The sequence below is a fragment of the Labrus mixtus genome, chromosome 8, assembly GCF_963584025.1.
Source record: "Labrus mixtus chromosome 8, fLabMix1.1, whole genome shotgun sequence".
Taxonomy (NCBI): Eukaryota; Metazoa; Chordata; class Actinopteri; order Labriformes; family Labridae; genus Labrus; species Labrus mixtus.
Genome location: NC_083619.1, coordinates 2425905 through 2453031, shown reverse-complemented (window position 1 = coordinate 2453031; position 27127 = coordinate 2425905). Strand labels below are relative to the sequence as shown.

Sequence of the window (27127 nt, the reverse complement as noted above, 5' to 3'; positions counted from 1 at the left end):
AGTTCTGCTTTCCTCTGTTTGACCGCCCGGCTGCTCTCCTGCAGACTGACAAACAACAGGTGTGATCAGCTGGGCTGTGACATCATACTTATGTCCTGGTTCGATTCGATCACTCTACAGTATCCTTTTTGATGGAGAGAACAGAGAGAGAGAGTATCCTTTTTATGATCTATTCATCAAACACTCACTTTCTCTGTGACAATCACCTGTTTCCTTTGTTACCTGGATGACCAGTATAAAATATATAATAACACAGGCTCAGATATTTCAGTGTAAAGACTACAACACTCTCTTCATTAGGAACAGATCTGCAAAGTAAAGACAGAAGTAGCATGTGAGCTAACTGCGGCTAGCGGCTAGCATTGATAATAATGATCATCCTCACCAGCTCTGCTACTGGCACATCACTAACCTAAATCAAAACCTTGCCGGTTCACTGGATCCAAACACCCGGATCCATCAGATCAGTTTCTGACTATCCACTATGTTAGCTAATGAGCTAGCTCTCCTCCTCGCTCACAGAGGTGAGACAACATGAGCACAACTCTCTTCTCGTTATCGTCTTTCAGTTCGGATGGAACAACAGAAGGATCTTTCTCCAGTTATCAGCTGGTTCAGAATGATTGGGGATGATATGGAGATAGAACTTCAGAATCAGAATCAGGGTTTATTGCCAAGTACATTTACACATACAAGGAATTTGACTTGGTGTATTGGTGCTAAAGAATTAACAAGGAAATAAAGCAGAACTAACAACAACTTAAATAATACAGTGTAAGAAGATATTACAATATATAAAATATAATTTAAAAATGTAAAATTAAAAAAAAATTAAAAAATAAAAATGGGTGTCTGAAATAAAACACACAAAATGTACAAAAGGTGCAATGTAGGAGCTGTGCAGTGGACTATGAGAACTTCATCTATGATCTAAAAGACTCGGAGTCTCTGAGGAAACAGGACATACACGTCCTCTATTTTTCTTTGTCGGCTGCTCTCGGTTGTTTTTATTCTTAACAGAAATGACGTCAAGATTTCAAACACACAAACAAAAAAATCCTGACACTTTAGTGAATCAATTTTTTGTAATGAGTGTGTGAAGGAGTCCACGGCCTGTTGTGTTACATGTCCACTCCCTGCTTGTCCTCTTAAAGCAGACAAAGTGCGCTGATGACGAGCTCTTCACAGCAGACAAATGAGACCCTCTCAGCGTTTGTCTTTGAGCTTCTGACAGCCTGAGAGACGCACTGAGGTAAACACGTGGGTTAAAAGGCTCAAAGATCCTCCTCTTCACATCTTTAAAGCTGCATGCTCTCTCAAAGTTATCACAGGTGAGCTGACAGCTCGTCACACCTCCACTTTCACCGACTTAAAAACACCAAAAAGAATCTGTTTACTCTCTTTCATTATCAGCATTATCCCACACTCTTATATCTGCAAACATTTTCTTATATTTGAAACTCTTATCTCATTATTTTCTGCCTCTGTGAGCAGCAGTGGAGTGTCTCTCACGTGTGTGTTACTTCTGTAACAGCTGCAGTGCAAATTGTAAATGTGACACTGTTAGTCGACTGTTCACATAAATATGACACCGCTTCTTAAAGGAACAACTTCTCACCACCTGGAGGCTCCAAAATGTGGAGACACAAAGTTTCAGCTTCACTCAGTTTGGAGTAAAAGTGTTCAAAAAGAATCCTCTAGAGACCAACAGAGACGACCAGACGAAGACTTGACCACTTCATTTCAGCTCAAAGACTTTAAGACAAACTGAGCACGCTGATGAAAGGGAAATGAAAGAAGTCAATAATCGTGCATTAAACTTTTCTAAACATTACATTTGTTAAGAAGCTTTTCTTTAAAGCAAACAGCTTGTAGCGTTTTGGAAGTTTTAAGAAAAGACTTCTAAATGTTTTAATAATTTCACTTGGAGACTGTACAAATTAATGTTTTGTGTATGGTTACCATGGTTACTATGAAATATTATCAGAAGATTATTTGTAGCCGTGCCTGAAAACTGATGTTAGAAGAGCAGTTGTGAAAAGGTTTCGGTGTCTAACTCACAAATCAAAAACTAGGACCGGTGATTTTCCTATTTTCCTCAAAGAAGGCGGAACTTGTGTAAATAACAACTAGCCTATCTGTGCTGAGATACAAGCAAAATTCTGTATTGAATTATTAACAAAAACAATTGTATTGAATTTAGGCCTTCACTATTCTTTCAGATGAAGTTTGAGAACCAGTGCTGCCCTCTATGGGGGGCAGATAAAATGTCTTTATAGCGCAGATGTTGTGTACAGAAGCCGACCTGGTGTCTGGTAATAATTAACATCAACTACTGTGCACCAACATAAAACCACAAAAGTGGAATTTCTCCTGCTCCAGAGTCCTTTTATTTAGCTGTTCTCACACATGCACTACTAAAATATCTATCATTTCAGGAGGATATTGTGTAGTTGAAGAGAATCTCAATGTGAACTAAAGAGTGGAGAAGAACATACTGGAGAACAGGAAACATGCAGCAGCAGGTTCATTAGAGCACAGAGATGGTAGAGGTGGCGTGCAGACAGTCTATGGTCGTGCAGCGATCACAGGGAATAAAGGTCACCACCCCCTCCCACTGGCTCCAGGTGAATTCTCCTGATTATATCCTGCTGTGTTCTCACATCAGCTCACAGTACTGGGGGGGGGGGGGGGGGCTGGCAGGAGAAACTGAAAAATGTGTGTGTTTGCGTTCACACATGCTGCAGCTCCTGCACATATCAGGAGTTTTTCAGGAGTTTTTGTGCAGGTGTCAAAGCCCTCTTTGGTACCTCAGCTCCTCTATCAGACACTAATTAGAAATCTTGCTGGTTGCTGGAGGATCAAAAAAACCCTCTAATCTGATATCAGTCAGAACGCTGAAGCTGCCAACGTCTCTTCCTTCTCTCTGACCCGGCTTTGATGAACACCACTTTCTGTTTTTGCAAACACAGAACACAGTGGGCTGCAGAGCCGTAATTGGAGGAGCTGTCACAGAAGAGGGAGGCTGACGCTGCTTCAAACAGCGATACAGAGGATCCTTCCAGAGAGACGCAGCTGAACACCTGTCAGAGTGAGAACCGCTCATCTGATGTGAACATTTGTGCCGAGTGTTAAAAGCTGCTCAGAGTCACACACACACCAATCTGCTGCTGCCTGCTGAACATGCAGCTGATAGCAAACTGCTGTGTGTCTTATCATGAGCACACACACACACACACACACACACACACACACACACACACACACACACACACACACACACACACACGCACAGCGAGTGTGTGGAAACATTCCTCCAGTCTGAGCTCTGCACGGTCATCTGTGAGGACGGAGGGCTGCAGGTCACCAAAACAGAGCAGAGCACCGGGAACATGTTCACACTAATCTGTTTTCTCTGGAAAATACTTCCAGAAAATCTCTCTCTCTCTCTCTCTCTCTCTGTCTCTCTCTCTCTCTCTCTCTCTCTCTCTCTCTCTCTCACACACACACACACACACACACACACACCTCACACGAGTGCATACAGAACACAAAGCCCATTTCCAGGTGTAAATTAGCACACAGAGGGCTTTCAGGGCTTCATTAGCATCCAGAGCTCCTTAAAGGAAAGTGTGTGTGTGTGTGTGTGTGTGTGTGTGTGTGTGTGTGTGTGTGTGTGTGTGGGGTGTCACATGACATCACTTGGTAGTAACTCTTTCTATGAAGTTAACTTCATGTTATTATCTTATTATTAAGAGTTTGGTGATTCTACAAACATTTAGTCTTCTCCACACAAATCAATAAATAAAAATATGTTTTTTAACTAAATTAAATCAATTGTTCAGTTAACAATATTGTGATTTTACAGAGAAGATTCTTTTGCTCTTTTTTTTTTAACTTGAAACAAAAAAAAGACTTAAGTGATTAATATTAACCAAAGAGCTTTGTGTTTATCCTCCTTTTAAACCGTGTTGCTCGTGTAGAAACTCCATCAGCCCGTCCTCTCGGATGATGAAAGATTCCAACATGAAGAGAAAAGCGTTTCCGAGCTGCTAATCACCCGCTAATGAACGACATCATGTGATCTCACATTTGAAAGGCTGAAGACTCTGAAGTGTTGAGCATGAGCCAAAACAACCTCCTGATGTGTCTCGTCTTCTGATTCAATCATCAGCTGCTTAACGTTTACTGAGGATCACGTCTTCAGGTCCATCACACCTACCAACTTCAAAACAGTTTCACTACTTTTCAACAGCATGGTGACAGAATGTGTCCTCTGTTAGCCCAGCCATCATTCAGCCTCTTATCATAAACACCAGGTCACATCTCTGTCAACATTTCAAACATTAACACTTCATCACTTTCTGTCATCCTGATCGTTTTTAAAGTCTTCAGTTTGAATAACTGCTTGAATATGTCCATGCATTACCTCAGCGGAGGTCAGTGACCTTCAGGTTGTTTTAGGGCGCGGTCACACTGGTCATCTGCCTGTTTGTTTTCAACAGAGAGAGAGAGAGGGAGAGAGAAAGAGGGAGAGAGAGGAGAGTGAGAGAGAAAGAGAGAGAAAGAGGGAGAGAGAGATAGAGAGAGAGAGAGAGAGAGGCCTCCATCTTCACTGGCTTCACTGATCTCCAAGGTGTGCAGGTTATCTCTGTGAACTTTTCACTGTTGAATAAATGTCATGAATGAGCTGGATGTGACTCAGTCCAGACTGAAGGCTGAGCGTCACTAATGAACAACGTCTTTATCTGCTTACAAACATCTCTACCGGACTTTGTTTTCTTAAAGGGCGTCACATCTACCTCTGAAGGGAGCTCTGATCATTCATGTCTCCTTCATGTAAGGATCTTTTTCTTCTTCTTTGAGAAGCTCTAACAATGTTCTGAATTGATTCAAAAAGCAGAATCCTCTTCACTCTTTCTGCATCTGGTCACAATCGACATGTGTTTGAAACCTGTTTAGTCATGTCCCAGAAACGTTGATCATCAGTTTAAGCAGACAGCAATTAAAACACAATATTCAATCAATGCTATGGTCGTCATGGTTTCCATACTTTGAAAGTAACTTTCCCAGAGAAGCATTTCTTTGAGAGGCGTTCTGGACGTGCACATTAAAAACCTCAACACGTGGTTAATGTGGAGCGGTGGAGGTTAAGGTGACACCTTCATGAGGGTTTAAATGAAACTCTAGTTGAAGCTGAGTCAGGAAGACTTTAAATCTCCACCATCCTGTCATCTATCTCTCATTCATCCCTCTCTCGCTGCTCACTCACATTTCCACTCTCATTCTCCAGCTGTCATTCTCTGAGGCTGTCTTTGGTTAAGTCTCTTCAGCTGTATTCATCTAACCAATCACATGGCCTTCCTCCCTCATCGTCAGCCTGTTTCTCTTTTCAATATGATTCTTTCTCTGCTTTAAGTTCCTTCATGTTGATGTCTCGTGCATCCCTCTACCTCCCCATCACCGCCCGTCTTCACAGAAACATCATCCATCAAATCTTCACCCATCCAGTCTCAACAAGTCCTCAGCTTCACCAAATCATTTAAAGGTAGCCTAGCGATCATGTAGAGAGGCTAAAGTCCAGTGGCTGAGGGTTCAAATCTGACCTTTGCCCTTTGTTACATGTCCTCCCACAATCCAACACTTCCTGTTTCTTCTCGTCAGCTGTCCTTTCCAATAAAGGAAAAAAAATGGCAAAAAAATATACTTTAAAAATGTTTAATTTAATTAAAAAATCTTGTCTCCTCGGTCCGTCACAGTCCCCCCCTCCCCCCCCCCGGACCTGTTCTGATTAGTTCAGGATTAGAGACAGTGAAGGTGAGGGTCAGGACCACCCAGTGGGGGGGTCTCTGTGTCCTCAGGGCCTTTCAGCTTAACAAACAGAGTCTCCTATTGTAAGGAGAAAGAGAGAGAGGGACAAACAATACATCCTGGTACTCTCAGGCACAGTGTGGCTCAGTGTCAGAGTGTTTACAGGAACACCACTGGAGCTCATTATTCCTCCTGCTGTAAGGCCGGAGCAGAACAGATGAAATGTGTCTTTATAAATGTACATTTGATGACACTGCTCGGTGCTGCCTGGTGGAAGGAGAGGAAAACCTCTAACTCAAGAAATAACTGATCATTAAGATCAATCATCATAGATGAAGGGTTAGGACCCGTCAGGCGGCTCTGAGGTCACAGCTGAGTCACTGAGGAATGTATGTGACCACTGACTGGGACTCGTAATAACCCTGATTGGAAGCAGGACATTTCTGAGACACTGCTGTGCATGCTGGGAAAACCCCCAGAAACCTACAAAGTATAAATCAATGGATCTCTGCGAGGGGTGTGGACGAGCAGCGGGGCTTTAAATTCCAGAGGACGGTGAGGGGTTTCAGAGCATTTACCTTCTCACTCCACAGGATCCAGCAGGGCTGAAGCCCCTGGTACTGAGACCGTGTCGGTGTTTTTGGAAATAAAGTCAGCCAATATAATCCTGTTGTTTCCAGGAAGTATAGAATGAGCACGTTAAAGTGACTTCATCAATAAGTAAAGAGCGGAGAAACATAGGAACATGTTAGATTCAATGTTGTGTCAGGGCGGGAATCAATACTCTGTGGCCCGGGTCACATGTGCAGAAAACTCCTGATCTGGCGTCTGGCGTGTGACCATGGCCTGTATAGCGTGCATTCTCCATGTAATGAAACAGATTCTTTCTGTTTTCTGTTCACCAGTTTGTTCTTTTGGAGATCTTATGATCGTGTCTTACATCACATCGATATGAAACTTCTCTATAGGGGACTCTGTGGTTGCTTCCACGTTGTTCTTTATACGTCATGTCTTGCATCCTGAGACGACCCCCCCCCCCCCCCCCCCCCCCCCCCCTCTCCATTCCTCCCCCGGGGTTCACGTGTGAACAAGCAAGTCAGAAAAGATTTCAGAGTCAGTCTGCCTGAAATTCTCCTGAAAATTGCACGTGTGAAAACCTTTACGTGAAGTCGGGTTAGTTGATGTGTGAGAGCAGTTTGAAATATTCAGGAAAAGTCACGGCGAGCAAAGAAGGAGGGGGGGCGGTGCCGTTTATATCCTGGAGACCAGCACGTGACCAGGTACAGCGTGTGGCCTGTGCGATGCAATAATGACACTGCTTCTTTAGATTGTCTGTTCCACTCTTGTGTTGATACCTTGAATCTGTTGAACTCCACGTTGTATTGATATAAAGTAAAACAATGTTCACATAGTGTCGGCCTGTCCATCATTCTCCTGAGACCCCCCCCTTCCCGTCTGACAGGGACAGTCTCCCCCTGTGAGGTGCATGTATGAACAACCAGCTCAGGAAGATTTGAAGGAGCAGACATTTTATAGAATTTTTCAGTCGTGTCATTTTATTGTTAAATTGTTAAAACGACTTCGGACTTCTTCTTGGATTCTCTTTTTAGAATTTGTAATTGAGAATTTATATAATTCACATTTTATTTGAACGTTTGAAATAAAAATAAAAATAAACCAAAATATAACGTGATGTAAGATTCAAAGTTCAGTCATTGAAAATCAAAAAAGAGGTGAAAAATCCACAAGAAAATCTTTCTGTCTTTTCCCAAAAGAACACACATCTAAAAACTTGTCTTCTCTTAAAGATGGAGAGAGAGAGGGAATGTTTTCTCAAAAGCGCTTTAACATGAGAATCAGCACTGATATAGAACAACCCTCCCCTCCCTCCTGCCACAGCAAGCAGGTCAAATCAAACACAAGCACCATCCACTCTGCTCTGTGGAAACACACCAGCAGTCCAACAGAAAGTGTGATGACCAGCAAATAACAAACAGCAGCTCATTAAACCTGCACACAGTTCAAGAAATAACAAAAAGGTAAATCAGAGCAGCTTCACTTTAAAACTGGAGAATATTCATGTAGGATGTGTCCATAATGAGCAATTTATGAGAGAGGAAAAATGGTGAGGAGAGAGAGAGGGTGTGTGTGTGTGAGAGAGAGAGAGTAAAAAAGGAGAAAATGAGTCGTAGCGGATCAGCATCACTCAGTCAGTGTGTGGGTCTCTCTCTCTCTCACAACACACACACACGCACACGCGCACAAACCATCATGACATTAATGTTTTAAATGTGAAATAATTTGAGACGCAGTCCCTCAGACACCAGGACACCAAGTTGTGCACATTATGTCACAATTTGTCGTATAACCGCTGAAACGACAGAAAATCCCCCGAACATGACGGAAAATGAAACTCCTCCGATTCTTAACACACAATTTAAAGCTGTTTTCACGCATCCAGCCTCCAAACCTTGTTTGTACAGCATCCGAGCCGCACTTATTTTAAACCTCCGGAGAGGTAACAGTTTCTCCACACAGGCAGCCTGGATCATCACTTCAGATGTACAACTTTATCACCACACGTCTGTCATTTTGATCAAACATCTTAGATAACACTCACTGAAGTTTTCTGATCAGCAGGTCAAAACAAGAGTCAGAGAGCTCCGTAACTTCCACACATGATCGTCATCCTGTGAGATCGGAATAATGAAGAGGGAGCCGGGGTAAAACGATGCTTTAACACAGGTTAGAGTTTCCGAAATGTGAGTGAAGGAAGCATTATGTGAAGTCAAGTTTCTATAGTGCTTGAAGACACAATGTCGGCTCACTTTTACCACCAAAGAGCCAAACTCCAGGCTGCCCCCCCCCCCCCCGTCACCGTGCCACACAGGCGGAGAATGTGTTCAATTACGCAGCTCCGACACTCCGACCAATGTAACAGCAAACCCAAATAGAAGAAATACATTTTTTTAAATGTAGATGAGGCGCTGGACAGTAGTCTCTGTAGATTAACCCCCCCCCCCCCCTAAAAGAACAGAAAAAAAGCCGCGCGGAGCCGGTGCCACTTACCGCTGAGAGCTGAGGATGGAGCCGAAGACGGACTGCTGCTGCGCCCGGAGTCTGTGCGCTCTCCCCCGTCCTCACCCTGCGCTCTCTCTCTCTCTCTCTCTCTCTCTCTCTCTCTCTCTCTACCTCTGGGCGTGTACGCCCTCCCTGCTTCACTCTGCCATCCCCCCACTCACCAAATCAACAAATTGAGGAGTTGAAATGGCTTCTGATTGGTCATTACAATGCTGGCGGTGATTAAAGGGACACACACACACGCACACACACACACGCGCGCACACGTCAAAAAGCAGAAACATTTCAATCAGGATCCAGCTGAGTGCTCTCTCAAAGGAGAACTCTGGTTTCTTTACATAAAACACACACACACACACACACACACACACACACACACACACACGCGCGCACATACACACAGACACGCATGCACACACACACACACACACACACACACACACACACACACACGTGCACATACACACAGACACACACACACACACACACACACACACGTGCACATACACACAGACACGCATGCACACACGTTGTTTCTGATGGACTTAAATGAGCAGAAGCTGGCAGGTTACAGGTGTCACAACTGACGGTGGCTGTTGTAGTCCGTTGACTTTTATTACTCTAAAGGTGATTAAAGATGAAAAACATGGCTTTGACTGTCTTGATTGCAGCTCCCCAAATTATCCCAACAGGCTCCAAAATCACCAACAGTACTTTCAAACATAAATAGTTAATCAGGGTATTTTAAATCTGGGATCATTTTTAAACATTGTCAGAGTTTAAATGACGAAAAGTTTAGTCGTTGCCAGTCTCTGGTATCTACGGCCTGCAGCAGTGAGACAGGCTGTAACGGCTTCATTATTCAAAACGTGCCTGCTCAAAGCCGTGCACTAACATGTCTCATTTAGGATTGAAATCTTATGTAATTTCATAAGTTATTAAACGAGGACTCACGCTTGAGCCACTGTTGAAGCTGCCATGTTGTTTTTAAAAGATTTAACAGATATGTCAAATAAATAAAAGACTCAGGCTTATAATATTATTAAACAGAATGATGATGAAAGTGGTTTAATGATTAGTGACTATAACCAGCCCACTCCCCCACCCCCATCAGGAGGCCTATCCTGACTGTATGTTTGGCACAGCATTTAGGCTACCACTATGCTCCTCTGCGTTCTTTTGATGGTGTTGTGAATGTGTTGAAATACAAGGCAGCGTTAATAAAAAGTTACAAAATATTCTTATTAGTGTCGTATAGCCGACTCTGTTGCTCCGTCCGCTACACCCACCTCCCACCCCACCCCTCACCTCCCAACAGGTGAACAAACCAGATCAGGAGGATTTCAGGGAGCAGTCCTCGTAAATGGACTTGAGTTTGTATAGTTCTTTTCTAGTCTTCTGACTACTCAAAGTGTTTTTTACACCGCAGGTCACACCTACACATTCACACACTGATGGTAGAGGCTGCTGAGTAAAGAGTCCATCAGTATTAACTCATCCATTCATACACATTCACACACTGATGGTAGAGGCTGCTGAGTAAAGAGTCCATCAGTATTAACTCATCCATTCATACACATTCACACACTGATGGTAGAGGCTGCTGAGTAAAGAGTCCATCAGTATTAACTCATCCATTCATACACATTCACACACTGATGGTAGAGGCTGCTGAGTAAAGAGTCCATCAGTATTAACTCATCCATTCGTGAAGTTTTCTAGAAATGTTCAGGAGTGTATGTGTGAAAACAGCTACTGTGAGTGTGGCTTCACTTCACTGAATAATCATAAGAAGTTAACAGATACTGATCCACACTACATGTTGAAATCAGTTTAGCCCAACAGGACCCTTTTCTCCTCAAACCTCTGTGAAAGTAAGAAACATACATCAGAAGAGGAGCTCATAAAGTCCATCAGGCTCTTTACTTACCATCACTTATTGTGAAGTATAATTATGTGTTTCATGTTGGTTTTTCAGTACGACTGCACACATGAGATCCCACCTTTACAAAGACAGACACATGTCATTTTGTCTACTGGAGATCCAATGAGGAAGTTAAATTGTGGACAATCTCAGACAGTTGTTTTACCTGTATGTGTAAACATCATTTGATTCAAGTGTCTGCAGTTATTAAGACTCAGTGTGGCTGCTTTCACACATGCACTCCTGAAAACGTCTAGATCATTTCAGACAGGCTGCGTTTTTAACAAAGAAGCAAGACCAAGTGATACTATTATCCAAAGTAAGTATCTGACATGTGGGTGTAACGGTTTGTCAGGAGGTTTAAAACCCGCCTCAGCTCCAGCTCTCAGTCTGTCATTAGGTTGACTGAAAGTTAGACTGAGACAGCATTTCCAACATGGCGGCTGCTGCTGATGAGCCTCCAGTGCCCCCTGCAGGAACAGACGGCTGACGACACTCAGGCTTTGTCCTTTAATATTTCATTATGGGCAGGACATGATGAGAGAGGACAAAGCTGAAGTGGCAGACTTAGCAACAGATTCCAACGCCATAATGACTTTTTGCCTTGGTACGGTACGTGTAAAATGACACATTCGCAAAACTATCAAAAGAGCGAGATGAACTGATGAAACATTTCCATGACGATCACAGAGATCGTGCTGCTCGCTCACTGGTCAAAGCACATTAACACCATCACCACATTGTTTTCAGTTTCCAAGAGTGATCATTCTTATGACAAATATATGCAATTTAACTTTTTGTGCATGTTACAAATGTTTAAAGAACATAAAGATAATCAATAAAATCAATATACAACACTGATTTTATAAAAAGAACACCCAAATGCACTATAGATCTCCAGCCACGCTCCATGGTGCATGGTGAAATGTTTTTATCAACAGAGACTGGTAGCTTTGAAGAGAGATGTTGGAGCTGTTTGTGTGTAAAAACACGAATCAAACACTCCATCTCTGTCGTAATTCATTCTGTAATGACGTCAGACACTTAGAATAACTGACAGCGTTAAAAAACAAGAACTTTCTCTTTTTTTGAGTTTTATTTTTGGGGCGTTTTATGCCTTCATTTAGAGATAGGACAGTGGGTAGAGTCAGAAATTGAGGGGAGAGAGAGAGAGGGGGGAATGATTGCAGGAAAGGAGCCACAGTTTGAATTTGAACCCAGGCCACCAGCCTCCGTACATGGGGTGTGCGCACTAACTACTGTCCCACCAGCGCCCCAACAGAAGAACTTTCTGTGGAGCCAAACAGAAGGAACCAAGATTTCACATTCGGCAGCTCCAGCTCTTCCTGCTGTTTCTCTCTCTCTCCCTCCCTCCCCCCCCCCCCCCTCTCTCTCTCTCTCTCTCTCTCTCTCTCATCTTTTCTGGCTCAGTTCAAGCAGTAAAAGAGCCACCATATTCCACTCCTGTGTCTAAAAACTCGATGACCTTAATGTTTGGAGTTCACAGTGGAGTGCCACTTGAGTCTGCACAGCCTCTCCAGTTATGGATCCACTGCTCTCGCTCATTTCATCTCTTTAAGAGCCGACCGTCCTTTTGTGGCCTTAATGCACATTCAGCCCTTGCAGGATTCTTTCAGTTTGCTCTTGATAGGCCTGCTGCTTTAAGTGCACTGGTGACAGGTTTGATGATGTTGTTAGCCCGTTTTCTTGGTGTATTGTTGGAGAGTTCAGCCACTCACAGGTGAGAGCTGCAGAGAGTCTGCACACAGCTAAGAGGATGCTGCTGTTTCTAAAGGATTATGGAAATAGGATTTAAATTGGAACATGTTTTTTAATTTAGGTACAGTCCTGGTTTAAAATAGTTTTTTCTCCCATGAATATCAAATCTCCAGGTCTGCACATGCTCCGACACCAGAAGGACAGTTTCCTTCTTTGAGATTTTTTTAACATGTCTGAAACAAGCTTCAGTGAATCAGGCGATTGTTCAGCTCAGCCTTCTAAATACTAAAGGGCTTGAGATTCACGCTTTAGCACAGAAAACTGGAAATACAGGACAGAGACAAAGAGACCAGAGAAACAAAGTGAGTGCTTACAATTCTGTTGGGACATGGAGGGACAAGATCCTTGAACACATTCTGTCAAATAATTGAATTCCAGAGGGAATAAAATAATATTTGTAGAGGTAAATGGACTTTTATGGATTGTATATTTATTTTCTAGTCTTCTGACTACTCAACGTGTTTTTACTCCAAACTCATGAAGGTTATCTATTCTTACACTTTAATACAACAGACAGGACAAACGTCTGAAAATGTATGGTTTAAATTAAGGCACCCAAAGTTAAAGTTAAAAACAGATCAATGTTCAGGTTTCAATAAGTACGCTGTTATCATAGAAGTCAGTGCTGACGTACTTTGTTCATGGGACAGGAACTCTGGTCCTATGGGTGCAGGTTCATCACTTTATTCATCGCCCTGACTACATCACCTGACTTTAGCCTTCTCTGCTACATAATGATGGCCAGAGCTAACTGCCTACCCATGAACTATTCTATGGCTCTCAAAAGCTTTTGTATGATCAATATCGGTCGTATTAAATTAACAGAACACAAAGACAGAAGGAAGGAGTGTCGATCAATCTCTGTCATTTCACCTCAGGTAATGTGACCATGTCAGTAACGTTGGTGTTATAACTGTGAAAAACGAGTCCACAGATTCATCTCCAGTAGATTAGACAACTGTGAAGCTCTGCATGCTGAACTGGCTGAAAAGTCAATAGTACAGGCTCCAGCTCATACAGACCAGAGTGTACAGAGACGTCAATATCTGCATCTGTGGCTGATGAAAATGGACATAGATACAAGGAATAACCAGGGACTGTATATAATGATACAGTCTATCATAATGATTTCAGAGAGATTGATAGGAGCTCCTTCCTTTGTCTTTGTGTGCCTACAATCTGTCCCTCTGGCCCCTGCCTTGAGTAGCTCCTCCTAGTCTTTACGTCTCTCCTCTTTAAAGTGAGACTGACGGTGCACCAGCCTCAGAGTAATTTTGGCCTGAAATGATGGTAATACCTGTAAAACTCTCAAACACTTCCTGGTGACACAGTCGACCCTGATAAGGAAACTAAGACACCATGGAAACATACTGCGGCTCCGTCCATGTTATCTATATTTTGATTAGAGCTCTATTTCTTCAGTCTGGCCCGGTCCTGCCAGTTGAATCACTCTGAATAAGTGCTTCACAACTGACATTACTTCTGCCTCATGAGCAGCTCTGCCTCTGAGAGATACTGAAACATCCTGAGTTCAAAGAAGAGCTTTCAGCACTTTTTGGACTTTTTCTTTGCCTTCACGGCAGCAAGAATGCTCAACTTTGGTAAAAAAATACTTCAATCAGGAGAGACAAGCTAATAAAGAACTATTTATTACGATGGATAACATAGAATTTGACAGGAGGACTTTGGCGCTAGTCTGGGTAGCAACAGAATGAATCCCCCCAAGGAGTCCAGACCCTGGTGGGGGTGAAGCTGATGACTTCCTGAGACTGGATGGGTCAGGAATTGAGAGATGATGCTTCTATAAAGACTGGCTTTGGGACGTGGAGGGTGCACACGAAACATCAGCAGGAAGGAGCAAAAGGCAGAGAAAGATTCATACATAAAAGGGAGCAGGATGATGACATGGACATCATCAGTCTGTTAACAGAGACTAAAGTCTGGAGTGTAGGTCACACCATTCTCTGCTAAACTGATTTACATTATAACTAATGATCGATTGAAGTTTATGTTTCATATCTCTCCATCTCTGTGTGTAAAGTTTCAAGTCTCTCCACCGCTGTGCGTAAAGTTTCAAGTCTCTTCACCGCTGTGCGTAAAGTTTCAAGTCTCTCCATCTCTGTGCGTAAAGTTTCAAGTCTCTCCACCGCTGTGCGTAAAGTTTCAAGTCTCTCCATCTCTGTGCGTAAAGTTTCAAGTCTCTCCACCGCTGTGAGTAAAGTTTCATATCTCTCCACCGCTGTGCGTAAAGTTTCAAGTCTCTCCACCGCTGTGCGTAAAGTTTCAAGTCTCTCCATCTCTGTGTGTAAAGTTTCAAGTCTCTCCACCGCTGTGCGTAAAGTTTCAAGTCTCTCCACCGCTGTGAGTAAAGTTTCATATCTCTCCATCTCTGTGTGTAAAGTTTCAAGTCTCTCCACCGCTGTGCGTAAAGTTTCAAGTCTCTCCACCGCTGTGCGTAAAGTTTCAAGTCTCTCCACCGCTGTGAGTAAAGTTTCATATCTCTCCATCTCTGTGTGTAAAGTTTCAAGTCTCTCCACCGCTGTGCGTAAAGTTTCAAGTCTCTCCACCGCTGTGCGTAAAGTTTCAAGTCTCTCCACCGCTGTGCGTAAAGTTTCAAGTCTCTTCACCGCTGTGCGTAAAGTTTCAAGTCTCTCCATCTCTGTGCGTAAAGTTTCAAATCTCTCCACCGCTGTGAGTAAAGTTTCAAGTCTCTCCATCTCTGTGCGTAAAGTTTCAAGTCTCTCCACCGCTGTGCGTAAAGTTTCAAGTCTCTCCATCTCTGTGTTTAAAGTTTCAAGTCTCTCCATCTCTGTGCGTAAAGTTTCAAGTCTCTCCACCGCTGTGCGTAAAGTTTCAAGTCTCTCCATCTCTGTGTTTAAAGTTTCAAGTCTCTCCATCTCTGTGTTTGAAGTTTCAAGTCTCTCCACCGCTGTGCGTAAAGTTTCAAGTCTCTCCATCTCTGTGTTTAAAGTTTCAAGTCTCTCCATCGCTGTGCGTAAAGTTACAAAATGTTATAAACCTGTTCTTACCTGTTTATATGGACAAAACAAACAAAACAACCATTGATCCTTCGACATTGGCCAAATCGCGGAGCTTTGTGAAGTGCATAAAACTCTTGCTTCATGCGTCCCTCTATGACCTGACTGCGATCTGACCTCTCGCTCTGTCCCACTTTTCTTTTTTAGATTTAAAAATACATACAAGCAGAAAAACAAGAGATTCTCAGTTCTATAAATCCAGAAAATGAACGTCAGAACAGATAACATGCGCCAAATGTAATGAGAGATTTAGACAGTGGCAGAGGAGGTGCCGGATCTCTTTCCGGTAGGATCTGGCACAAAATAAGCCCTGCTGGATCTGTATACATATAACACATGTAACGCAACATTTTGTACAGATTTAAAATCTTTTGTTTCTCTCTTAGATAACTTTTGGAGTTTTTTCTTGTTATATAAAAAAAATGGTTAATTACAAACTATAATCACAATCAGAGACTGTTTTAACAACTCGTGCTCACTCGTGAATTCACAGTTTTATGTTGGCGAGATGTATCTGGAGGTAAAGTGTAAATGATGCAGTGAATATATATATAATGTTTCTTTTCTCATCCTTCTTCATAGTCAGTCGTGGAGTTTAAATCTTTCAGTGATTACTTGCATGAGGAAAACAGGATAGTGCTGAGCATATTTGACAGTTGTGAAGTCGGAGTCATTTCTCTTCCTCTGAGCCCAAAGCTTTTCCAGGAATTAGTCAAAGTCACAGTGTGTAAACTTCTTGCTTGAGGTAAACAGAAAGGATTTCATTTTTTGTGAGAAACCGGTGATGTGTATTTTTAAACCACATCCTTGTTGAAATATCATAAAGCATTGTATGGATTAAAGCAGCTCTGAAATATAATCATGTCATATGTTCTTGAGACTTAAAGTCAGCCACCTACAATGGCTGCAAATATCACAGGACGCAAACATTTTACATAAGATGCTTTGAGAATGGCCATTGTTTCTTTGACTAATTCAGTCCGTCTGTGAATATTTGAGAGGATTCTCTCAGGCTTAGCGCAGGAACCTCTAATCCGCCTTAAATCAGTTACACCATATTGGCTGGCTGGCTCTGGCGCTGCTGTTTACTGTGCCTCGCCAAGACAAAGTGAAAAAAAAAAAAAAAAAAAAACTGGAGCTCTGACTGAATGAGGGTGAAGGGATGTGGAGGGAAAATTAGCTTTTCATTTGGGCTCTTTCTGCGGCTATAAAAAACACGGGGGTGGACGTTTTACTGCATGATGGCACCATTTCAGGTTTTTATTTTGTCTTGAATTTGTGACACTGGCGGTATCCATTAATAACCGTCTCTCTATCTAGTCTCCTCATAGTAACAGAAAGGTTGTTCCGCACTTCCTCAAATAGATGTTTAAATTCTGAGAAAAGGGAGAAACTGATAAGGTGTGATAAAAAGGAAACACTGATATGAACTGTAATCTACTCTTTCACTTAAAACCTTATTTCCACCTGATGTTAACATGTATCAATCAATCAATCCATGGACTTGGACTTTTCTAGTCTTCTGACTACTCAAAGCTCTTTTACACTGCAGGTCACACCTCTATCACCCTGTCAATCAATCAATCAATCAATCAATCAATCAATCAATCAATCAATCAATCAATCAATCAATCAATCAATCAATCAATCAATCAATCAATCAATCAATCAATCAATCTACCAATCAATCTACCAATCAACAAATCAATCAATCAACAAATCAATCAATCAATCAATCAATCAATCAATCAATCAATCAATCAATCAATCAATCAATCAACAAATCAATCAATCAATCAATCAATCAATCAATCAATCAATCAATCAATCAATCAATCAATCAATCAATTATCAATCAATCCATCATTATTTGTAAAGCGTCAGTTCATAACAAGTGTAAGTTGGAGGCGCTTTACAAAAGAGCATATGTGATAATACGCAAGAAGGATTGCTCCTTTGTATTCCTCTCATTCCTGTTGTCCACAGGCCCTGCATGACTGAGGGCGGCGGTGGTTGTGGTGAGCACACAGTCCGATGGTGGAGGCTAGGTATCAGAGATGTCAGGTGGTAGTAGAGCCAGATCACCTCGCTGTAGGTTGGGGGGTCTCCGTATATTCCAGAGCCTGGCTTCTGCTGCCTGGACAAAGACCTCCTGGGCTTCTGGCAGAGGCAAGTATCTGGGAATGTTATGGAGATAAAGGCAACGTTATCATCAGGCCTGTTTTGTTTCCTCCTTTTGTTCTGCCCATGATGTGATCGCAACATGCAAATGAAACACCAACTTCACTCAGTGTCTGGCGAAAGGGCAGCAGTGAAGGATCCGTCTTTACAATATTATCTTAATTACAAAGACTCAACATTCATCCACCATGAGCAAAACACAGGACAATTAGCAAAGTAACTAAGGCAATGTATGTCGGCGGTGTATGAATGTGTATGAATGTGATTAGTAAATACTGATGGAGTCCTTACTCAGCAGCCTCTACCATCAGTGTGTGAATGTGTATGAATGGATGAGTTAATACTGATGGTCTCTTTACTCAGCAGCCTCTACCATCAGTGTGTGAATGTGTATGAATGGATGAGTTAATACTGATGGACTCTTTACTCAGCAGCCTCTACCATCAGTGTGTGAATGTGTGTGAATGGATGAGTTAATACTGATGGACTCTTTACTCAGAAGCCTCTACCATCAGTGTGTGAATGTGTATGAATGGATGAGTTAATACTGATGGTCTCTTTACTCAGCAGTCTCTACCATCAGTGTGTGAATGTGTATGAATGGATGAGTTAATACTGATGGACTCTTTACTCAGCAGCCTCTACCATCAGTGTATGAATGTGTATGAACGGATGAGTTAATACTGATGGACTCTTTACTCAGCAGCCTCTACCATCAGTGTGTGAATGTGTATGAATGGATGAGTTAATACTGATGGACTCTTTACTCAGCAGCCTCTACTATCAGCCGCATGCAGTCTGCAGCAACGATCCAGAAGAACCTATGAGACAAGAAAGCTCAGGAGCTCCCGGGCAGATATATGGTTAGTAACTAACGTGGTACATGAATACTGACAAGTGACAGAGCCAAAGTCATGAATGGCTCGACACAGGTCTTCTGGACCTTTAATAAGTTACTGCAATCATCATTTGTGATAATGTTTCTGGATGGGTTCTGACTCTAAAAAAATATATTTTGCTTTTTATAGCAAATGTATTCTCATACCAGGTTTTCAGCTTCTGGGGCTTTTTGTCTTGACCATGAAACACGTTTTATGCCTCCCAGTGGGCAGGCGTTACTGAAGGTTACATTTTTTGGAGGGCCGTTCCATCCTGTTCTTGTAAAAAACAATATCTCAGAAACACCTTGAGGAATATCTTCCCTTGGACTGATCAGATTTTGAAAAGTCAAAGGTCAAGGTTCACTTTGACCTCACTTTGCACTGAAGACACATCTTAAGTCTCGATCCACAAAATGAGTACACAGATCAACACATATGACATAGATCTACAAATGTGTACACAGATCTGCAAATATTTAGAGCTAACAGTAAATTTTACATAATTGTGTAAGTGTGTAAAAACACATCCATCAGTTCAGTATGAGGGGATCCTCTTCATTTGCTGTCTGTTACTTTTTGCTAAACTTGTGCCGTGGAACATCGACGAATGCTGTGGCGAACGTTTTGTTTGACCTGAGCTCAGACTCACAGGTTCACAGTTTGGACCCACTGCATGAAACTGATTCACCTGAGGGTCTTGATGAGCGGACAGAAATCTAAATGCATGTGCAACATCATTAATATGTACAGCCAATCAGTTATGGTGGTTCTCCCTAACTGGGAGGAGACCCAGAGTTCGCTGGATGGATTATGGACCCGTCTGTCCTGGGAACGCCTTGGAAATCCCTCGGGAGGAGCTGGAAAACATTGCTGGGGAAGAGGGAAGTCTGGGTTGACTTACTGCCGCTTACTGACGTCGGATAAGCGGAAGAAGATGGATGTCTGGATGGAGGTAAGATATCCACGTATTGACGTTAATGCCAGTTTGACATCAGGCTGCTGTCTCAACACTGACATTTACAGCACTTAATTCTTCCTGGCATCTGTTACCTTCTCTGTGGGGCTTTCCATTGTGCTGTTCAAGGCACATTAAGAACGTCTACTCAGTGTTTAAGACTCAATGAAGGACTATTTTAGTCTCACTCACAAAATGTCAAATGCTAATTTTATGCAGATTTTCCGCTCCATTCAGTTTAAGGACATAATGAATTGCAAACAAGTTTTTTCTAACTTTTCTTCTTGTTCTCTGATTCTTAAAACTGTTGTGCAGTTAAAGTCAGTCCATCGTTTTGGTGCTCACTGCTCGTCTCCATGGGCACACACTCATCCGTCTTTCTGTTCATATGGACTCATGGAGACAACATGATATGATATATTTCTGAACTAACTCCTCAGCAATCCAAGTGTTGTGTGTTTATGGTGGGCTCGATGACAGACTGAAGTTCCTCAGGATAACCCCCCCCACCCAGTGCTTCATCAATATAGACACAATGTGCACTTCAGCGTCTTTTTGTTTCTTCTGCTCGATCGCATGTTTCCACATGTTTCAACATTACAGTCTGCAGTTTTTCTATCTAGCTTTGGCGCGGCTTCCTGAGAGTGGGCGTGGTTTCTGCACGCCAGAAGTATCTCACAGCAGAGGTTAATGCTGAATTCTTCATGATTTTTTAACCTACATTTGATACACTTAGTGCTATTTTTCATTACTAAAATGTGACCCGGCTGTTAGCAGACTTCTGTTGTATAATAGACTTCAAACATGTATTTTTTATTGCTTTACATGGACTGTATAGTACACCTGAGAGACAGACTTTTATACCTCTACAGACGCTGTTCCACAGAGGTACATCCCTCATAGATCTTACAGTCATAACATGAACCTGGAACAAGCAGACAGTTAATCAATGATCCAGTTGGACATGTGAAGACAATAGCAGTCAGCTGGTTTCAGAGTGAATGAGAAGAAGCAGCTGAGTGTTTCCACACCTCCAGCTTCCTGTGGATGATGCTCTGTTAAGCCGGGTGTAGTCAGTGATTTGGCCTAATTCATGAAACAGCTGAAAGTGTCTCAGTGTGTTGAATATCCTCTTGTAGGGATTTGTGAGGACCTTGTTAAAAAAGACTAAGACGTTGTCAACGTGAAGGCTGATTTCACATCAAACACAAGAGCTCTGACTTCCTTTGATGTTACCAAGAGTGAGAAATAAGACGGCGAGTGTATTGACTGCTGCAGCAAGGTAAAGATTCACCTGATAGAAATGTACACACACACACACACACACACACACACACACACACACACACACACATTTTATCCTGTCTGTCAGCATCAGTCGGCACGCTGAGATGCTGCTCAGGTTGCAGATTAGTCAACGCCAACAGACCCCTGCTGTTCACGTCCTCACACACAAGTATGCATATATGAAATTATTAACCAAGCCATCTCTCTCACACACACACAGAGACACACACACACTTCTTATACTTCTTCATATTACTTAGGTTCACTATGCAGAAGCCTGATGTGTAGTCTGACGTTCACCTCCTCAAACCTGTAACTAATGACGTAAACAACAAGCCCTGTGATTGGTCCGACTTGGCTACTTGGCGACATCCAAAAATATCGGAAGTGCATCTCCTCATCTGTGTCTCTCATTGGCCGAACAAGCGCTAAAACTTCCCCCGTCCTCTGACTCGACTGATTCAGTGGCTGTCTGTTCCATCTCCTCCTCCTCTCCTCGCTTTTCTTAATGCAATGAGGCTATGATGCTATGGATTCAGTCGCCATGATTTCCTGTACTCAAACAAGCAGAGAATGTGTCAGAACAGGAAACAGACACAGGTAGCGTACTGTAGGCCGCTAACCCGTAGCTACGACGCAGATCCCATGCAGAAGTATAATTCAGACTTGAGCCGATGACAAGGGAGTCTCTGCCAGTCTCCCTGACTTGTGTGTGTGTGTGTGTGTGTGTGTGTGTGTGTGTGTGTGTGTGTCTGAGTGGCTCTCTGTGGAATGAGCTAATCACTGCAAGGAGCATCTTGAAGCCCTCTGATGTCCTGTGAGATTCCCAACACACACACACAGACACACACACACACACACACACACACACACACACACACACACACACACACAGACACACACACACACACACACACACGCACACACACACACACACACAGACACACACACACACACACACACACACACACACACACACACACACACACACACACACACACACACACACACAGACACACACACACACACACACACACACACACACACACACACACACACACACACACACACACACAGACACACACACACACACACACACACACACAGACACAGACACACACACACACACACACACACACACACACACAGTCCAGGGGCGCTGGACTGCCTGAGGCCATGTACAGAGGAAGAAATAAGAAAGCCTTTGTGTGCGCTTCCAGCACTCGTCTCTGTTCCTCCTGAGAGAAAACTGAAATTTCTACACACATGTTTGAATGAGGGGATTAATTTAATGTCTCTGCCTTTAAACTGATTCTCTCAGAGGAAATACACTACAGTTTAAAAGGTATAATACAACTTTTTCTCCACAGCTTTTACTCTAAAGCTCCACTCCAGGTTTTAATGTTTAGACAATGAGCCTGCCTCATATGTTGTGACCAATAACTAAACGTTCTGCACAGAGTTAAAGCAAAACAGCACTGACCATATAAGAAGCTACACATCTAATGTCATCTACTTAACCAGGAAGTGTTGATGTTTACACCTTAAGTGCTTTCAGTCACAAGGAGAAGATGGTTTTGAGCCCACTGTTGACGGGACCCAGTAGGAAAAACACAAGAGAGGAGGTGTGAAGGTCAGTGTTAGGGGGTCTTCTGTTTGGTAAATCACGTGTACTGGTTTTCATATGGGGGAGTATAGAATATATCCGATAGTCTTTAACGCACCTTGACTGAGGTGCACACAGAGCGGGTGCTGTGTCGACTTTAAATGGCATATTACTGTAAGACTGAGTTGAAGCTGTAGAGAGGACCTATATGGACTCGACAGCTGCACACATGCACTGTGTCTGAAACCGGCCAATTATCTTCTTTTGTGATCCAAATGAAGATAAAGAGATAAAGATATTGATCCCCCATGGGGGAAATTAACAGGAATATAATTATCAAAAATAACAAGAAGTTAAAATCAAACATATGATTAAATAAAGGGAGTCATGAGGTGGTGATGCTGTTAAAGAGTCTGATTAAACAGTTTAAATACAACACAGACTGATATCGTAGACAAAGCCATGGGCTCGTCGCTCCCCACAACGCCGTCCAGTGTCCGCCGGCGTGTAGGTGAGCTGACCCAGCCACCCCGTCAGGAGAACCAATCCTTTCTGACTCTGTCCATCTCTGGACCTTCCTTCACACTTCAGGTCAGGGCTAGCTTTTTGTTTTATGTGTAAGAGACTGTTTGAACAGTCAGAACCCGTCTGAGTGGGACTCTCAACTCGGGGACTCAAGAGGTCTCTGGTTTGAGGGGGGCTCGATGTCACACATGAATTTAAACCCTGTCAGTCTGCGGTACAGTGACCCGTCTAAACCCATGTTCACGGTTGGTCTGGATGACCTGGCTTTGTGACCCGGCACCTGACCAGCTTTAATGAGGCTCTGACACGTGCTGCTAGAATAACTGGACGTTAACCAGAGATGACTTCTACAAACCAGAGACCTCTGAGCTGTTCATGGACGCGCCAAAGTAACTGATAACAGTAAGAAAACAATATCAGACAAAGAGATTTTTAAAAGTTATTTGAGCAGACTTTACTGGATCTTAATTTGAAGATCAGATGCTTTTATGTAAAGTGACGATCATCAGCGAGTACAACACACGCAAGGATCTAGAGAGGAGGAAACAACATCAGGAAGTGAAAACAAACAGCTTTAAGTTCAGACACACAGGTGCTGACAGGAAGTGACCAGAGATAGAGAACAACATCGACAGCTGAGAGTTCAGCATCAAAACCATCTTAAATATCATTATTGTGAACACCGGAGTGTTACTTTGTGCGACTTCACAGACGTGTCTAAAGGAAATGTTCTTCAGTGCTTTCTTATCATGCAGCTAACACATCACATAATCAATCAATTTCAATCAATCAATTTTTATTTGTATAGCGTCAGCTCATAACAAGTGTTATCTCGAGACACTTTACAAGAAGCAGGTAAAAGACCTTACTCATTGTTATGTTACAAAAAGCAGGTAAAAGACCTTACTCATTGTTATGTTACAAAAAGCAGGTAAAAGACCTTACTTATTGCTATGTTACAAAGATCCGGCCTATCCATCATGAACACTTTAGCAAAGCAGCAAAAGTTACAGTGGTAAGAAAAAAATAACTAAATAACTATAATGAGTGTGTGAGTGAGAGAGTGAAGTCATGTGATTTTATTAAATGTGATGTAAAAAGAAAGTTGAACATCACAAACTGATACAATAGTAGGACTCTGTTCTCTCCACCAATCAGACGTCCAGAAACATTCCCTCCCTGATCCCTAAGCCCTCGTAAAGTCTCCGAGCCATCAGTAGAGGCTCTGAGCCTGTACCCCCCCCCCCCCCTCACAGTTTTACAGTGTATCCTGTGTCCAGTCTGCTGTTGCATGGGGGGTTCAGAGAGAGAGATTAGAGACCCCCCTCTGACTCTACAGATGGACGCTGCCATCCCCCCGTCTTTAAATAACACACCACTCTTTGTGGAACTGTAAGATAAAAGGATATGACGGTCTCTAACGGCTTAGTTAAAATGTCATTTCACTCCTTAAATACAGGAGTAATATTTCTCAATGTGCACAAAATATGAAGCTGTAGGGCCGTGTCCAGACTACTGGGGGGCCTAACTGGGGTGGGGGGGGGGGCTGATTTATGCAGGGGTGGCCTCTCGTTTGTGTGAAGAATGAACACAATGAATTTAGTGGTTTCTGTTTCTACTTTAATTACAAACACTAGAGTATCAGACAGATTTAACGTTCCTGTTCCACATTATTTAAATCTAAAACTTACACAGCAGAGATAAGATAACATATAAATCATCTTAGCTTAGTTGCTTAAGGGCTCAAAAGAAGTCTCAGTTTAAACACATTCCTGCACACAGTTTTCAGCACTGATACTAAATGATACTGATACTAAATGTTTCTACATTTAAGGTGCAAACAAGAGAACGTGCATAATGTCTGCCCCTCCTCTGATAAGAGATATAGCTAATATGGGGGGCTGGTGCCGCCCCTGCCCCCCCCCCCCCCCCCCCTCTGGACATGCCTCTGCAGCCATCATAATACCAGGAGTCTTTCATCTAGTTTATATTTCATATACACTTAAGTGTTGTAGTTTGCATGAAAGTCATCCTGGATGGTTTGTCATGTTGGAGCCAGATAGTCAGAACAGTTCTGTGTGTGTGCAGGACTGAGTGTGTGTGTATGTGAAGTTTTCCCTGTGTGCTCACACGGTGTGCTTCCCGCGCTTCCACAACCCTATAATGCTATGTGGATTCACACACTGGAACGTCAATGTTATGACGTTACAAGAGCAATGTGTGAGTAAAGAAAGGTGCTGTTAAACTTTGTCACGGCTCGGAAGAGGGAAATGCAATCTTTAAGCAACTAATATGAAAGAACAAAGCCGTGACGCAGGAGGAGTTTTGTTACAGCACATATGGAGAATCACAAACTGCAAAGAGCAGAGAGTTAAACTGGTGAAAGCATTAAAAAGACAGTGAAGCTAACACGCTAAACTGTTAGCATAAGAAGATAGCATTCTTTTTTCAGATCAATAATATTATAAGAAAATTAACATTTTACGAGCAGAATGAAATCAGTTCAGAAGAAACCAAAAGAGTGAGGAGGCTAGGTAAGAGGAGGGACATGGTCAGCAGGAGGGCGAGGCAACCCGGGGAGCGTGACGACTACAGGCGTCACAGAGGAGGCGGACTACAGGGGGTGAAGAGAGCAGGAAGTAGAAGAGAAAGGACAGTAGGGGGTTATTTGTTGCTGTAGGAGTTGAAACAATAAGATTGACAATTTTCAGGCCTAACTTTTAAATATGAGTTTACTTCAACACGAACAGGAAAAGTCTTTCATTTGGTGTTTGAAGGGTTAACTGTGATCTAACTCAGCAGTTGAAATGAAAAAATCCAAAAAGGGCAAAGAAGTAAAAAAAGATCGGCACACAGAGGAGTGCCCGTTTGCAGCGTGCTCTTCCTCAGACTTGAAGGGGTTCTTGTGAGTCGCCATGTTGGCTCCAAATGTCACCTGTTGTTAAATCCTAAATCGGGAGCTCCTCGGTGTGCCGATCTTTTTTTTTTCTGATTTAAACAAAGCAGCTCACTTAATAAAACCAATTTACACGATTATACAAACAAACAGTTACTTTGTGTTAACTGAGGTCAAAATAAATGTTTTTGTGGATGGAGTCTGGTGGCTGTGAGTGACGGAGGATCGTCTCCTTAGAGAAAGGTCTGTCTGTATGGATCCTTTCTGTAATGTTGTCAGACACTTAGAATAACAATTAACGGACTGTTAATACCTCCAAACTCTGCACCGTCTTGAGGACGGTCGCCCTGCTCCGTTCAGTGTGCTCTTGTTTTGAATCTGAAGGTGGAGAGAAGCTGTCTGCACGGAGATGAGCTCTCATGCTGATGGAGCTGAATAATGTTCACATTAAAGATGATGAGCGGTGAGGGGAAGGGAAACTGTTTCAGGGTTTATTTTGATGCCAGAGCAGAAACATCCTGGTCTGTAACAGCTGCAGAGTGGAGCCGCTGACAGTCGGACTGACTTCACCCCTGATCAAGTTTATAATAATGACAAAGTCGTATTTGCAGACTTTATTAACAGATCCTTGATTTTAAAGCTACACATCTCCTCTAAACACTGCAGCTACCTGCTCTCACCAAATGACTTCATAATGGCTCATTAAAAAAGTCACAGGCGCAGGTTTGCTCTGCAGCACAGTCATGGGTGCATGTACCTCCTTCATGTTACCCCCAATGTCCACATACTCTGTGCTCGCTGCGGTCCTTCAGCCCCGCACATTACTGCTGTTCGCTTCCGCTCTAGTCGATGATTGTGTTTCCACAGCAAGCGCGTCGGTCCATCTCTGAAGCGTGCCAGCAGCGCCACTACACTCTGCTCCGTTTCAAATACACTGTGAGTTCTTTTTGATGGAGCGCACTGCAAGCTGGACAGAAAAGACCCAGACAGGAAGTCAGACAAGGAAACACGCAGAGCGCCAGGGTCATTTTCAAAATAAAACACAATACACAGCCTCACGGCCGTATTCTTATTCTCGTCATTCTTGTGTGATCTTGTAGTTCTCCTGTGATGCGTGTACAGCTGATCATGGTTACACTCCGCGACGCTCACGTTGTGTCACC

At 42.8% G+C, this 27127-nt stretch overlaps 1 protein-coding gene across 1 annotated transcript in view; it reads right to left on the bottom strand.

The window, feature by feature from the left end:
* Positions 1–8972, bottom strand: part of cdh6 (cadherin 6) — an 86031-nt gene extending 77059 nt beyond the window's left edge. Inside the window, exon 1 of the mRNA XM_061043781.1 lies at positions 8881–8972. The gene's annotated coding sequence lies outside the window, so the exon portion shown is untranslated. The remainder of the gene's footprint in view (positions 1–8880) is intronic.
* Positions 8973–27127: the final 18155 nt, after the last annotated feature.